Source organism: Elephantulus edwardii, unplaced genomic scaffold (assembly GCF_000299155.1).
Source record: "Elephantulus edwardii isolate Elephantulus edwardi_28Jun2011 unplaced genomic scaffold, EleEdw1.0 scaffold00062, whole genome shotgun sequence".
NCBI classification, from domain to species: Eukaryota; Metazoa; Chordata; class Mammalia; order Macroscelidea; family Macroscelididae; genus Elephantulus; species Elephantulus edwardii.
In genome coordinates this window covers 15,349,776-15,364,711 of record NW_006399812.1, presented here as the reverse complement: position 1 = coordinate 15,364,711, position 14,936 = coordinate 15,349,776, and the positions used below count along the sequence as shown (strand labels likewise).

Here is a 14,936-nt window from a genome sequence, read left to right as displayed (position 1 = left end):
GTCCCTTTTCAGCAGGAAGTAGCTAAGAGAATACGCCATCCCCTTTTCCTTATGAATCAGGGTGAAGTCTCTCTCAGGGAGGAGTGATAGGGAATGGCAAAGGACACACCGACAAAGGAGATTAATCAGAGAATGGTGCAGCAATGAAGCAATAAAAACCCAAAATCCCTGTAAATGTTCATTAAAACTAATAAAATTTAATAATAAAAAAAAGAAATATATGTGGGGGAGAGTGGAAGCAGATGGATGAGGATGTGCAGGGGAGGGAACTAATCATGGAGTTGTACAATTTGATGGGTGAGGGGTGAGGGAAATTGGAAGATTCTGTTCTCGAAAACAATGTATTTGAATTTTGTAAATAAACTAGTATTAAAAATGTCAACTGGAAGAAGGGAGGGAAAGGGCATAAAATGTGCAAGAATCAATGAATGAAAACCTAACTTTTTTGTAAACTTTTATTAAAATCACAATTTAAATAAAAAATTCTTTTTTAAAAAAAGACTATATGATTAGGCATTATTTGTATGAAAACAGTCCCGTATAAGAGGTTCATGGCAAAGTGAATGGGGGGGGTGTTTATGCAACAATGAATGCTTTTTTTTTAAGTGAACTGAGGAGGTAGGGAGGAAAATGTGCAACCATGAATGAATAAAAATGCAATTTTTCTGTAAACTTTCATTAAAATTACACACACCAAAAAAGAAAATAAAAACCCTCACCAATTGGCAGCATCATGATTAATGGAGAAAAGACTGAAGTTGTCAACAATTTAACTTTACTTGGATCCACAATGAATACTTATAATATCAGCAGTCAAGAAATCAAAAGACCTCTTTAAAGTGCTAACAAGCAAGGATTTCAGATTAAAGAGTACGATGCACCTGATTCAAGGCATACCATTTTCAATTGCTTCCTGTACATTTGAAAGTTTTACAATAAATAAGGAAGACCAAAGAAGAATTGATGTCTTTGAATTGAAGTTGGTTAAGAGTAGCAAATATTCCATGGAATGCCAAAAGAACAAACTTGGAGTGAGCACAACTGGGTGCTCCTTAGAACTGGTGAAATTTTATCTCACACGTTGTTGTTAGGTGCTGAGTCAAGTATGACTTGTAGCATCCCTATAAACAAAAGATCTGAACCCTGTGCCATCCTCACACCTCCTGGCACACAAGAGCCCATTGCAGCAGTTACCACGTCAATCCACCTGGTCAAGTGTCCTCCTCTCCTTTGCCGACCCCCACCCTTCACACATCATGTCCCTCTCCAAGGAATAGCCCCTCTTAGCATCATGCCCAAAGTGTGTGAGGCAAAGCCTCATCATTCTTGACTCAAAAGAGTACTCTGGCTGCACCGTCTCTAAGGCATAATTGTTCATTCTTTTGGCCGTCCATGGGATGTTCAGTGCTCTCTCCAACAACATACCTCAAAGGTATTCATTGTCCAGCTCTCAGATGCATAGCAAGTGATTGGAAAGACAATGGCCTGAATCAGACATACCTTAGCTCTCAAAATGATGTCATTACTCCCCAATAACTTGGAGAGGTTCCTAACTGCAGATTTTCCCAGTAAAATGCATCTCCATATTTCCTGATTGCTGGTACTAAGGGTGTTAATTGTGAATCCAAGCAAGATGAAGTTGTTGACAGTTTCAGTCTCTTCTCCATCCATCATGTTTTTGCCTACTTTGGGTATATTTACTGAATGGTCCAGGTTTTGGGAAAAGATATCATGAGGGAAAAGGTAGAGGATAAGACATGGTTTCTATCTGTTCACAGGATCACTATGAGTTGTAGTCAACTTGACAGCACCTAACAACAACATTAGGTAGTATTTCCCTAATAATCTATGAGATAGAGCACCATTTTTGGTGTATATTGCCCATTTGTACATTCACTTTTGTCAACTGTGAGTCCCGTTTTTGTCCATTTTTCTATTGGGATATCCGATATTGACAATTGGTGTTACACATTCTTCATTTATTTGTCATACAAGTCCTTTGTGAGATATATGCCTTTAAATACATTCTTCCCATAGTAGTTTGCCTTGTGTCTTTTGAAGAGCAGGAGTTCTAATTTTAACACAACACACTTTGTTAATGCTTTCGCTTTCTGGGTCCTGTTTAAGAGAACACTGGCTATCCCTAAGGTTATATAATTTCCTGTGTTGTTTTTGCTTTCAAATTTAGATCAATAATCCACTTGAACTTGATTTTAATGTATAGTCTGAAGTAATAGTCAAGATTTATCTTCTAGCCTAAAGATATCTAAATGACCTAATACTATTTGCTCTATTCCAGTTGCTTGGGGGGTGGGGGGAGAACTTTCTTTAAAAAAAAAAACAAAAAACAAACCCACAACAACTACGATTTTACTATGACTTTTGGTTCTAGGCTTGAAGTGTGACAAATTCATAGCATTTTAAAACATTTGTTTGTTGTAATGATAATTTTCAAGCTTTCAAGTTCTATCCTGAAGTACAGTGTTGTGAATTATAGGATATTATCCATTCACATACAAGAATGACCTATTAAAATGACTTATTCAAATATACACCCCAACAGCTAAAGCCAGGACAGGAGGAAATGGAATAATTTTCCCAAATTTTGCAGCCTGAAGTATTTTTGATACATTGGGTTAAATTTAATTATTTAATTCCAAATCCTTTTGCTCTTTTTTTTTTCTCAAAGAAAAAAAAGGAGTAAAACTTAATGGTATGCATAGGAATCAAATTGATTACATTTGTGGAAAGAATCGCTGGAAAAGCTCAATATCAGCTGTGAAAACCACACCAGGTGCTGATTGTGGGTCAGACCACCAACTACGCATGTGTAAGTTCAAGCTGAAGCTGAAGAAAATTAAATCAAATCCACAGGAACCAAAATTTAACCTTAAGCCTGTCCCACTCAAATTTCAAAACCATCTCAAGAACAGGTTTGAGGCCTTGAGCACCAATGAGCATAGACCAAATGAACTCTGGGAGGATATCAAGACTATCGTCCATGAAGAATGCAAAAGATCATGACAAAGGCTGAAGAGAAAGAAAAGACCAAGATGGATGTCAGATGAGATTCATTTCATTGGAGTGCTGAGAAGCCAAAGCTAAAGAAAGAATCAAGACATTAAAGAGCTGAAAAGAAAATTTCAAAGGGCAGTTTGGGACGGCAAAGCAAGGTATTATAATGAAATGTGCAAAGAGCTGGAGTCAAAATCAAAAGGGCCAAACTCGTTCAGCATTTCTTAAGCTGAAGGAATTAAAAAGCAAAGTCAAGCCATGAGTGGCAATACTTAAGGATGCTTTCGGCAGAGTGTTAAATGATCCAAGAAGAATTAAAATAAGACGGAAGGAGTATACAGAGTCACTATACCAAGAAGGAATTGGCTGACACAGAAGAATTTAATGAAATAACATATAAGTAAGAGCTTGTGGTGACGAAGGAGGAAGTTAAAGTTGCTCTGAAAGAATTGGCAAAAAACAAGGCTCCAGGAGTTGATGCCATACCAACCGACACATTTCAACAGACGCTGCCCTGGATGTGCTCACTAAGTTGTGCCAAGAAATCTGGAAGACAGCCACCTGGCCAACTGACTGGAAGAGATTGATATTTGTTCCCATTCCAAAGAAAGGTGACCTGACAGAGTGTAGAAATTATCGAACAATATCATCAATATCACATGCAAGCAGGATCTGGCTAAAAATTAGCCAAAAACGACTGGAGCGACATGTCAACAGAGAACTGCAAGATGTGCAGGCTAGGTTTAGAAGAGGCTGAGATACTAGGGAAATTATAGCTAATGTTAGATGGATCTTGGCAGAAAGCAGGGAATACCAGAGGAATATCTATCTCTGCTTCATTGACCATTCAAAGGCTTTTGACTGTGTGGATCACAACAAGCTGTAGCTAACTCTGAGAATAATGGGAAATCCCAGAACATTTGTTTGTGCTTATGCGAAACCTTTATTTAGACCAAGAGGCAGTCGACACTGCATGGTTCAAAATTGGGAAGGGTGTCCACCAGGGATGTGTTCTGTCTCCATACCTTTTCAATCTGTATGTAGAATAGATCATCCGGGACACTGAGCTGTATGAGGACGAATGTGGCATCAGGATTAGTGGAAGATTTATCAACAACTGCATTATGACACAACCCTGCTTGCTGAGACTAAGGAAGACCTGAAGCACTTGCTGCAGAAGGTCAAGGACTGCAGTCTTCAATATGGATTGAAGCTCAAACATCAAGAAAACAAAGATTCTCATCACTGGGCCAATCTGTAGGCATCAGTATGGATGGTGAAGAGATTGAGATAGTTAACAGTTTTAGTTTGCTTGGATCCACAGTCAACACTCTTGGTACCAGAAGACAGGAATTCAAGAGACTAATTGCATTGGGAAATCAGCTGTCAGGGACCTCGCCAAAGTACTGAAGAGCAAAGATGCCAGGCTGGAGACTAAGGTGTACCTGATTTGGGCTACAGTCTTCATAATTGCTTGCTATGCATCAGAGAGCTGGACAGTGACTAAGGATGATAGAAAGAGAATTGATGCCTTTGAGCTGTGGTGCTGGAGAAGTGTTGAATATACATACCATGGACTGCTAGGAGAACAAACAGGTTTGTTCTGAAGAGGGTGAAGCCAGACTGCTCCTTTCAGGCAAGGATTCTGAAGCTTCGTCTAACATACTTTGGGCATGTTGCGAGGAGGGACCAGTCCTTGGAGAGGGATGTCATGTTTGGGAGAGTGGAGGGTTGGCACAGGAGAGGAAGACCCTCAATGAGAAGAATCAATTCAGTGATTGGTATAGTGGGAGTACGTGGAGACAATGAGGTTGGCACAGGACAGAGCAGGGTTTAGGGCTCTTGTTCATTGCTATGACTTGCAAGCAACTCGACAGCACATAATAACAACAAGAACAACAATCTAATCCAATATTTCAAAAATACTATTGCAACATGCACTCAGTATAAAATAGTTATTCCTGATAACATTTAACAAGTTCTTGGCAAAGTAGTTTACACTTTTGGGTGTGCATTTTAAACTAGCCAAACCCAAAAATCGTGTTGCCATCAAGGCAGTTGACTCACAGTGACCCACTTGACAAAGTAGAACCGGCCTGTGGGGTTCTCAAAGCTATAATGTGAGTGCATCTTTCTGCTGAGGAGCAGTGAGTGGGTTTGAAGGGTCTCCTGCTTGGTTGACCAACAGCTTGCTGTAACCACTGCACCACCAGCACTCCTTTTTCACCCTCACTCGCTCACTACAGTGGAGTCAGAATCAACTCACAGCTGACCCTCCACTGAGTTTCCAAGGATGCAAATCACACTGGAGGAGATTACTCATCTTTCTCCCTTGGAGCTAAATAGAGGTGGTTGTACAACTTTCTAAATGCACTACATTGCACAAAATTGTTCATTGAAAAACAATGCATTCACCACAACAAGATAAAGGTAAACAACCCAATTGAAAAAATGGGCATAGGATATGAACAGACACTTCACCAAAGAAGACATTCAGATGCAAACAAACACATGAAAAAATGTTTAATATCCCTAGCTCTAAGAGAGATGGAAATAAAAACAACTATGAGATATCATCTCACCCCAGTCAGAATAGCAAAATTTAACAGGACACCAAGCAACAAATGCTGGTGAGGTTGCGGTGAAACTGGAACCCTTATTCACTGTTGGTGGGAGTGTAAAATGGTGCAATCACTGTGGAAGGTGGTGTGGCGCTTTCTCAAAAAGCTGAAAATAGAAATATCATTTGACCCAGTAATTCCACTACTGCGAATATACACTAAAGAAGCCATAACAGCCACTGAAGCACATATATGCACACCCATGTTTATCACGGCTTTGTTCACAATAGCAAAGATTTGGAAACAACCTAAGTGCCCATCAACAAATGAATGGATAGAGAAGCTCTGGTATATTTACACAAAGAAATATTATGCTGCATTGAAAAACAAGAAACTCATGCAATATTATTCAAAATGGGTAACCCTGGAGGACATTATGTTGAGTGAAATATCTCAGTAACAAAAGGACAAATACTGCATGGTGCCACTGTTGTAGAATGGGACTGATACCAGTGTTGGGGAGAGATTGAGAAAGATGGGATAAATTATGTATACTTCATTGAAACAGATGAGGGAGAAAACTGTTAAAAAGGGATATATGAGGGGAGCTCTGGTGGCCTAATGGCAAGAAGCTGCACTGCAATCCCAGAGGCGCATGGTTTGAATCCACCAGATACTCTGCCGGGGAAGGAGGGACAATCTCCTCCTGTACAGGAATGGATATCAGTGAAAGAATTTTTCTTTTACTTTTCAAAGAGAAGAGTGAGCTGGGGGGAGGGGTGGGCAGGGAGAAAAGTGCAACGATTAATGAATGGAAATCCAAATTCTCTGTAAATTTTCATTAAAATTAATAATAAAAAGGAAAATGCATTCCATTTTTGTAACTAAACTAGTAAAATTTTTTAAAAAGAAAAACAATAGTTTTATGTATTTCAATTTCACTTCTGTTAAATATAAAGCATAGATATTTCATATATTTAAAAAAATTAGGAAAATGCTTCATTTTCTAGTAGGTTTCTTTACTAAGTGTTAGGGATTGAACTATTCTTTCCTTCCACTCCTCACCCCCAAAAGACTAGTTTTGTAAATCTTACCCTCTATTCTGGTCCCATTTAGGAATGTATTGTCTTTGTGATGCTAAAGAGACAGGATTAGTATAGAGCAGTCACTTTTAAGATATAAAAAGAGATAAACAAGCAAACAGAGAGAGAGAGATTGTTAAAGACATTGCTTATTATATCCCTAGTGCCATGGCCTCTTCTAAACCTAGCTTGCACATCTGGCATTTCTCTGTTGATGTACGATTCCAGTCACTTTTAGATAATCTTCAGCAAGATCTTACTTGTGTGTGATATTATTGTTCAATAATTTCCACACTCTGTCAGATCATCTTCTTTTTTCTTTTTTTGAATGGGAATAAATATGGATCTCTTCCAGTCAATTGGCCAGGCAGTTGTTCTCCAGATTTCTTGACATTGACACAACAGGTGAGCACATCCAGGAGTTGAAAACCTATTGGAGGGTCAGCTTTGAGTCTACAGCACATAACATCAAGAAACTGTTTCTCAAAACAACTATGAGATATCATCTCACCCCAGTAAGAATAGCAAAATTTAACAGAACAGCAAGCAAAAAATGCTGGCGAGGCTGTGAAGAAACTGGAACCCTTATTCACTGTTGGTGGGAATGTAAAATGGTGCAATCACTGTGGAAGGTGATATGGCACTTTCTCAGCAATTCCACTACTGGAAATATACCCCAAAGAGACCATAACTGACATCCAAGCAGATATATGCACACCCATGTTTATTGCAGCTTTTTTCACAATAGCAAGGAGTTGGAAACAGCCCAGGTGTCCATCACCAAACAAATGGATAGAGAAGCTCTGGTATATTCACACAATGAAATACTATGCTGCATTGAAAAACAAGGAACTCAAGAACTGTTATTCAAAATGGGTAACCGTGGAGGACATTATGCTGAGTGAAAGATCTCAGTCACAAAAGGACAAATACTGTATGGTGCCACTGTTGTAGAATGGGACTGATATCAGGGTTGTGGTAAGACTGAGAAAAACTGGATAAATTATGTATACTGCATTGAAACAGATGAGGGAGAGAATAATTTAAAAGCAATATGTGATAGAGTATTATAGTTATCACAAGAGTCCAGAACTAAGGTTGCATAGTGGATAGAGTGTACTTGGGGCAGTGGGAGGGGTGTGGGGGGATTGTATACCAAAGGAAGAATTTTTCTTTTACTTTTCAAAGAGAGGAGTGAACTGGGGAGCGGAGGAGAGGTGGAGGGGGGAGGACTGGGTAGGAAGAAAAGTACAACAATGAATGAATGGAAATCCAAAATCTCTGTAAATGTTCATTAAAATTATTAAAATTTTTTTAAAAAAGAAACTTTCATTCAAAGCATACTTCTGAAAAGTTTTTACTTGAGTTAGTAGGCTTGCAGATGACCTTGGAGTAATTTTTTTTTTTTACATTTTATACTGATTTACTAGTTTTATCCCCCTTTATTCTTCTGATACTGGTTCTTTGAAGAACCTAGTCAGAGTCATAATCATTGGTTGACTATGTGCATTCAGAAATGATCATGTGACCCAATTTAGGCCAATTAGACCCTCTCCTGGCAATTCAAATGATGGGAAGGACAGAGTATGGTTGGAGTGACCCTCCTCAACTTAGCAGCTCCTTGATTAGATCGTCCATTTGTTCCTGCTCTCTGAACCTCTGCTACTCTGGTTTCTCGCCTTTCCAAAGTGGTTCTGCTTTGCTGGGATTTTATGAACTTCCCCAAATCTTTTCAGAAATCATTTTGGATTACACAGTCTGATCTACAACCCATCAAGAGGATCAAGGAAAGGGCAGCCTTTCTTCCATGCTTGGAGTCACCAGGACACACAAGGGATGCAGTAGCAAACAGCAACATTTCATACATGTGGAGTCCTGCAGTATTTGGTTTCTTAATGCTTTCTAGATTCATGTGTTTTGTATGAATCATTACTTCATTTTTTTTATGGTTGAATTCTATTCCGTTGTTGAATAGATATTTTTGCTTATCCATTCACATATTAATAAACATTTGAGTTGTTTGCACTATTTTACTATTATGGATTGTGCTGCTGTAAACATTGATGAACAAACACCTTGAAATTATTCTGGGTCTATACGAGTAGAATTGCTGGTAACAGGGTAATTCTACTGAACTTTTAAAGAAATTGTCAAACTGTCTTCCACTCTGGCTATGCCATTTTACATTCCCACCTGCAAAAAGTAAAAGGGTTCCAATTTCTCCACCTCCTAACCAATAGTTGGTATTTTCTTCTGGTTGTTATTTTTATCATAGTCATTTTGCTGGGTGAACTTGGATATTCAAATGCTCACATTTAATTAGCAAACTGTCTATATGTAACCTGTAGCAGAAAGTACTATAAGTAGTCTGTCTTTATGGTAGCATAGCTCCACAGAGATAGTGGAAGAGATGATGCAGATGAGCTATTGTCAGAGAATTCGAAGGAACCAGCAGACACCATGACTGCAAAATGAAGGAAGTTCAGGGGAGCCACACCCAGAAAACAGTGCTTAGCTAGGGGCTGCTTTCTACCACAAGTACGCAGAGTAAAGGCTGGTGGAGTGCAAAGCGGAACCAAAGTTATTAAAAGAATGGATGAGTCGGTCCATAGCAAGAGACTAAAATTTCAAGGGGCAGTTTGATTCATTATGAACTCAAAAAGTTGACGTGTCGCTCTTTTACAGTCCTATGCCAGCCAAAGCCAGCAAGGGAATTCTGGTCAAAGAGAAGTGTGGTCTAAGTAAGGAAAACAAGTATGCTAGGCATATTGCCAAGATATTTAAAAAGGGGAATCTTCATATGTTCAGATAAAGCTATGAGAAATGAGGAATAGTTTGACCAGAAAGTAAGGAAATACTATTTCTGGAACTTTCTTTGCTTAAAGTAGTCTGTCTTATTGGAGGGGAAGGTTCAACTCTTCTACACAACTCTCCTGCAGATTAATCAAAAAAAGACAAATGAATGCTTGGGCTTCAGTCTCTAGATGTTGGATTTGTTGTGGTGTTTTGTTGGTTTTTTTACTTTGTCACTCAGAGCATTTCCTATTCCTGATTACAGAAAATGTTCAAACTCAAATTCAGCATTGAAAGCACACACTCTTCCTTCCCTCTGAACGCTATCTTACTGAGTATTGGTGGATCCCACGGCCATGGTGCCCACCGACTGTGCAATCACTCCCATTTCCTCCTCTTTTCCATCTCCTCAGCTAGGTGGCTTCTTTTCTCTCTCCTTTTTTTGCTAACTTTTTAAGAGTGATTTTAGGGAAAGTTTACAAAGCGAATTGTCTTCCCTTTCAAAACTTCACACACATTATGCCTTCTTTTCACTTCCTCCCTGTGTCTCGGTCTGCATTAGTCTATCTCATCCCTTACTGCCTTCTGTTTCCTTCATTGCCTTCGAATCAGAACCAATTCATAGCAGACCCTCTAGCAGGTTTCCAAGGATGTATGTCACACAGGAGGAGATTGTACATCCTTCTTCTGTAGACTCACTGGTGGATTTGAACTGACTACCTTTGGATAGGGAGCACAACTCCCTACCCATTAGGCCAGCAGACATAGTCGTCTTAAAATGTTAAGATGGCCTTCAAATGGATTGACTTACACTCCATAAAGAATAACCATTCCAAGATATAATGTCTTTGTGGTAAGTGAAGCTCAAGATCATCAGACAGAAAAGTCAGGAGCCAGCTGATGAACAGACTATCAACTGCTCATATATCATAACATCATTTATAATATCATTCTTTCTTATTTTTTATAAAATAGGGGAGTTTCCCCATTGTCTTCATGGTTCTCCTTTACTTTGTTTCTGTTATGTCTTGATATTGTCTTTTTTTTTTAATATATTATTTCAGCTTCAACTTGAACTTGCATATGAAAACAGAAACACAGGGACAAAGTAAAGAGTGCTTGAACAATGTGAGATTGTAGTTGATGTCATGAAACACAGTAAGTACAAACTGTTGGATAGAAAAAAAATTTGGTCTGTAGACTTTCCCTCAAATCTCAATTAAAATTAACAACTCAGAGAAAGAGGGGTGGGGGAGGAAGTTGCTGAGTCAAGATGAGGAAGAGGTTGAGGAAATGGAGGTGATTGACAGGGCAAGAAGGGGTCATGACAAAGCCACTGACCAAGACCAGGAAAGCTATGACGATCGGGGGATTTTTCAGCGAAGTAAGTTCGGAAGGGAAAGAAGAGTATGTCTTTGTTTTGAAGAAAATGAAAACAAATCCAGAGGAGTCAGGCTATGACCTCTCCAAGTTATCGTGCCTGAATTTGGAGACCTTGTCAAGATTAGATATGAATCTCTGAGCACTACGGACTGAAGACAATATGAGTTGTGGGATGACACCATACATGGTGAAAGCAAAATGTCATTAAAAAAGACAGGAAAGACGGAAAGAAAAAGCCAACATGGATGTCAGAAGACACTCTGACACTTGCTTTAGAACACTGAGAAGTTAAAGCAAATGGGGAAAAACAATGAAGTAAGAGAGCTAAAGGAGAGCTCTGGGGGCCTAATGAGTATGAAGTTGTGGTACGGCCCAATAGCAGGCAGTTTGAAGCCACCAGCTTCTCCTCGGGAGAAAGAAAGGTAATCTCCTCTGGTGCAGTTTACCGCTATGAGTCAGCTCTGCACACAACAACAAAGAGAGCTGAACAGAGCTGTCAAAGAGCAGTCTGAGCAAAGAAAGAATTATAACAAAACGTTCAAAGGACAACCAAAAGGGAAGAACTCACTCAGCATTTCTCAAGCTCAAAGAATGGAAGGAGAATTCAAGCCTGAATTTGCAATACTGAAGAATTCCATTGGCATGATGGGCAAAGTGTTGGGCTGCTCACCAACATTTGGTGGGCCAGACTTACTATGAGCCAAGAATAACCAGAAGGCATCCAACTACTGTCACTGTCTGTTCACCGGCAACTTGACAGTGACACCCTGATGGGAGTAAGCACGACAGATATACACCACTCCGGGAGAGGATCAGAGTTAATCCAGCTCGATTTTATTGAGATAAACACTGCACTCATATACACAGGAAAACAGGATAGGATGGGCTTACAGACATGGGACATGTGGATTGGTCAGGAACCTCAGCCTTGTGAGGATCACTCCCAGCTCAACAAAAGCGGCAGCCATCTTCCCAGGTGGTAAGTTTTCTCAAGCTGGTACAGCCAAACACAGGGGAGCTTACTCTTCCCTGTATTAAAGGCTGTTGGGAGGCTTGAACCTATCTGGAGCTCAGGCAACCTGTCCTGGCCAGAGGCACCCCCTTCTTCCCCAACATTCCACAACATCTCCTCCCTTTTTCTTTTAAATGAGCCCAAAGAAGGGAAAGTTTCTGGTGTCTCTTGGGAGGAGGACAATCCAACAAAGGTAGGAGTAGAGATTATTCAGTGAAGCTCCTCAAGCATTCTGTCTTGTGAAGAGATCTGCAGCCACTCTTGTGACAGTAACTGGGGAGATAACAAGAAAAGTTAGAATTGTTATGCCTTAATTTCTGGACTGAATTGGGAGATCAATATAGGATAGTGAGGAAAGCCATGTACATTTAGGAAATGTGTGTGAAGAGATAAAAGTTACAAAGCCTGATTAGTTTCTCCCACTACAGCACTATTGATGGTCAAAGCAGCATTAAGCAGCGTTATAAACACAGGACCACTGGGTTTACCACTCTCAAGGTCAAGAGCCTGTTGGTTGAGTGCCTTCACCATTCCCCAGGTCACAGGTGTCTGTGGCTTCTGGGAGTTCAGCTTTCTTTTCCACTGCCTCATCTTCTTGTCGTGGATGCTCAATCGACAAATCTTCTTGGTAGGCGGGTTGGAATCGGACATGATGAGCAGGAATCCACACAGAATGTGGCTTGTTCTGTGGGAAAATACAAACAAAACCTCTCCCAACGGTTAGTAAAGGATCTGGCCCTTTCCATAATTGGATCCTTCCATGTAACCCATATTGGTAGCTCACTGGGAGGTGTATCTGATTGCCAGTAAACACACATGGGAGGTTTTGAAAAAACTGCCCTCATTATATCTTTCCCATCTTTAGGGGTATTTAAATTAAGGCTTAATGAATTAAGCTGTGCCTTTGCCATGGAGAATGAGCTCCATCATCTCTAACAGCTGTCTTAAGTTCTTTTAACTCTCTCAGCACACGGATAACCTATAGGATGTTCAGGTGTGGGATATATGCCAAAAAGAAACACATGATGCCTCAGTGTTAGCACCACTGATCACACAATACCTTGGTAAAGGACGTTCAGGTGTTAAGCACATGCCAACAGAGCTCCACCCAGAATCCTACTGATTACACAACACCTCAGCCCAAAAATTTCCCATTTCTTCACTGCTTTCTCTATATTGTCCCCACCTGCTCTCTTTGTGTTCCCCACTTCTCGGGAGACTACAGAAGAGAAGAAGTGGTGAATCATCTTCTCTAAATTCTTTAGGGCTCTTTTTAGATCCCCTACCATAACACTTTATAAGCAGCTGATGGTGCCTTTCTTTTAATGGTGCCAGAGTCTTTGTCAAAACCATTTCTGATTGATCTCCTGCGTCAACATGTCCTTTGCCATTCCCTGTCATGCCCCTGAGAGAGATTTCACCCTGATTCATTAGTAGAGGGAATGCTGTATCCTCTTAGCTACTTCCTTCTGGAAAAGGGCGTTGTAGGTCCCAGGGTGAAAATCTTCTCTCACTACTCTAAAGGGCCACAGGCTTGCACATTAAAGATGTAAGCAGCAGTAATCCAATAGGTAATAACAACTACTGTTGTCCAAAAGGAAAAAGCTTGAGATTGTGTAAGTTTGACCTCCCCATTTTCTAACAAGACATTAAACACTTTACTTAAGGATCTTTCAAATTGATTGCTGAATCTTAAATTGCTTGCCAAATTGTTTTAAATTATTTGCTGAATTTTTAAAAATTACTTGCCCAATTACCCTTGCTAAGGCAAGGGAACACTTGCCCGGTAAGATGGTTCTCTGCTTCCTGACAGAGGCAAGTGTGGAAAGAAGAGAGAAGAAGAAAGAACAGGAAAGAATTTTCCCTTGTTTTCACTGAAGCAAGGGGTGCTTACTCGAAAACCTACGCCAGGTCTCTTCCCTTCCACCTGCATCAAGTTTTTAAGCCTACCAAGACCCCCCAAATTATACCAGGATTCCAAAACTATGCCAGGGCACCAAAGCTCGGATCTTGCCGTACAGGAGTGAGTATGGAAAGGGGTGTTCACCCAATACCTGATGAGAGTGAGCACAAAGGGTATTCACCCGAAAACTTGACGGGAGCGATCATAGAGGGTATTCACCTGATACTACATTAGGTTTGTCCCTGTTCTGGCACTATATGTTGCTGTCTGTTCACCAGCAACTTGACAGTGACACCCTGATGGGAGTAAGCACAACAGACAGAGATACATCACTCTGGGAGAGGATCAGAGTCAATCCAGCTCGATTTTATTGAGATAAGCACTGCACTTATACACGCAGGAAAAAAGGATAGGATGGGTTTACAGACGTGGAACATGTGGATTGGTCAGGGGAACCTCAGCCTTGTGAGGATCACTCCCAGCTCAACAAAAGAGGCAGCCATCTTCCCAGGTGGTGAGCTTTCTCAAGCTGGTACAGCCAAACACAGGGGAGCTTTCTCTACCCCATGTTAAAGGCCATTGGGAGGCTTGCACCTGTCTGGAGCTTAGGTGACCTGTCCTGGCCAGAGACACTCCCTTCATTCCACAACATTCCACAACAAACTATGACAACAACATGGAATATCAGAATGAAAAGCTGAAGAGAAAATTCTCTGAAACTCCCAGAAAAAAAGAGAGAGAGAAAGATAAACCTGTACATGCAAAGAGCTGGAATTGGAGAATAAAAAAGGAAGAACTAGGTCAGCATTTCTCAGGTTGAAAGAACTAAAACAAAGTCAAGCCTTGAGTTGTAAAGCTGAAAGACACTATGAGAGAAAAAAAAATCTCAAATGATCAAAGAAGCACCAAAAGAAGATGGAGGAAAAACATGAGGCCACTGTACAAAAAAGAATTGACCGACACTGAAATATCTCAAGAAGTATCATATGATCATAATAAGCTGTGGTTGACTCTGAGAAGAATGGGAATCCCAGAACATTTAATCATGCTAATAAGAAACCTATACTTGGACCAGGAGGCAGTCGTCAGAACAGAGCAGGGCAACACTGCATGGTTCAAAATTGAGAAGGGTGTATGCCAGGGATGTGTCCTATCTCCATACCTTTTCAACCTGTATGCAGAGCAGA

At 40.3% G+C, this 14,936-nt stretch overlaps 1 pseudogene across 1 annotated transcript in view; it reads right to left on the bottom strand.

Moving 5' to 3' along the window:
* LOC102847316 overlaps positions 1-12,497 on the bottom strand; it is a 110,185-nt pseudogene extending 97,688 nt beyond the window's left edge. The window contains exon 1 of the transcript XR_438897.1: positions 12,335-12,497. The product of XR_438897.1 is annotated as an uncharacterized LOC102847316 (transcript). The remainder of the gene's footprint in view (positions 1-12,334) is intronic.
* Between the last annotated feature and the right edge of the window lie 2,439 nt (positions 12,498-14,936).